This window comes from Myotis brandtii, unplaced genomic scaffold (genome assembly GCF_000412655.1).
Source record: "Myotis brandtii unplaced genomic scaffold, ASM41265v1 scaffold581, whole genome shotgun sequence".
Lineage (NCBI taxonomy): Eukaryota > Metazoa > Chordata > Mammalia > Chiroptera > Vespertilionidae > Myotis > Myotis brandtii.
The window spans coordinates 843,119-844,823 of NW_005370182.1; the positions used below are offsets into that span (position 1 = coordinate 843,119).

The window sequence follows — 1,705 nt, forward strand, 5'->3', positions numbered from 1 at the left end:
TCTCGTCGAGGGCTTTCAGGGCCACCCTCAGCAACTGGGGACATGGACCTGGCCGCTTGGGAGAGACAGAGGCTTTGAGCACTTTAACCTCATCCCACCCCCCAGCTCTGCCTGCAGGTGGAAGGCCAGGACTTAGCATGGAGCAGAGGAAAGAAAAGAGGGAAGGAGAGAGAGAGAGAGAGGAGAGAGGCGGAGAAGAGGGAAGAGAGCGGGGAAGGCTGAAGTTCAAGCCCAGTATGCACTCAGTGGCTTTAAAGTACCAATTGACTTTTGGTCTCTAAACATGAGGAAGGATGCTGCCCTCCTCCCGTTGTGCTCAGTTCAGAGACAAGGTGCCTGGGAGAGGGAGAATGGGGACGCTCGGGCCACAGAGGCGAAGGGGCTTGCTCGGGTCGACAGGCAAGTTGAGATGATGAAATGGCTGAAGGACAAGGCAGGGCACCGGGCATTTATCGCTGATCACTCAGGGTCAGTCATGTGTGCCATTGTGCCTGTGTCCTGTGGTTCCTTGCTGCATCAAGTGCCCAGTGAGAAGCAATAACGAGGGTTTTATTAGCTAACACTGGAGACCTGGTGCATGAATTCGTGCACGGGTAGGGTCCGGCAGGCCCACCTGGATCGGGGTAGGGGGGCCAATAGGGGCGGGGCCGGCCTGGGAGAGGGGCCCCAGCTGGCCCTGCTCCCTGGTCGAACTCCCAGTGGAGGGGACAATTTGCATATTAGCCTTTTATTATATAGGATTATTGAGCACCCATGATGCCAGTCCCTATTCTAAGTGTTTTACAGGTTAATTCACTTCATCTTCTCAACATCTTTGAGCAAGGGATTATTATTAAACCCATCTAACAGATGATGTAACTGAGCCCAGAGAGGTTAAGTACCTCACCTAAGGTCACACAGATAGTAGGGGCCCAGCGGTAACAGAACCTAGAAAAAGTCTAGTTTCAGAGCTTCAGCTCTTCCCAACTACCCTGGACGGCAGTGGTGAGCTGGTCCTGCTGAGTGACTGCAGCCCACTCCCCCACAGAGCTCTGCCCTGGCGCCTCCTCCCCCCAGAGCAGCTGGGGCCCAGGCTGGAGCTGAGGCCAGAAGAGACCTTGTGGCCACACTGGAAAAGCCACCCTGCGCAGGAAAGGCTGCAGGGCCCCCGGGCTGGAGAGAGTTGCCAAGAACAACAGCGGGCCTGCCCTAAACTGTTCTCAGCTGCTCAGCCTGGATGCGAGGCTGCGTGTCCGCGATGCTTATCAGCCCTCCGAGGGAGAACTGAATTGCGAGCATTCCAATCCCAGGCTGTGATGAGGGGCCCGGGCAAGGGGTGTCCAGGCCGCATGCAGAACACTCTTGAACAATTTGGCCTGAAATAGCATAAGAACTTCTTTCCCATTTTTTTTTCCAGGCTTTTGGATGAAATTATATTTTACAAATGACTCATTATTATATTTATAGCTTCTCTCCAAATGATTCAAATTGTGGTTTGTCGCCTCCCTGTCTCTCAGCTCCCCCAGCTCGCCGGGAAGAGAGGCTGTTGACGGCACGGCCAGGTGTGGCTGCGAGCGCTGCCCCTGTAATTACCTTCCCCGCGCCCTGACAGGCACGGGCGCACTCAGTCATGCGGCCTTTGTTCCAGCTTGCTGTTGGGGGACAGTGCCCGCCAGGAACTCGGCTTGGAAGCTGCTCCTGTAGGAAGTGCCTGTGGGGGGGGGGG

The 1,705-nt window shown here is 55.6% G+C and overlaps 1 long non-coding RNA gene across 1 annotated transcript in view; it reads right to left on the reverse strand.

Moving 5' to 3' along the window:
• Positions 1-1,699, reverse strand: part of LOC106728275 — a 6,215-nt gene extending 4,516 nt beyond the window's left edge. Inside the window, exon 1 of the long non-coding RNA XR_001364554.1 lies at positions 1,573-1,699. This is a non-coding gene — a long non-coding RNA (uncharacterized LOC106728275). The remainder of the gene's footprint in view (positions 1-1,572) is intronic.
• Between the last annotated feature and the right edge of the window lie 6 nt (positions 1,700-1,705).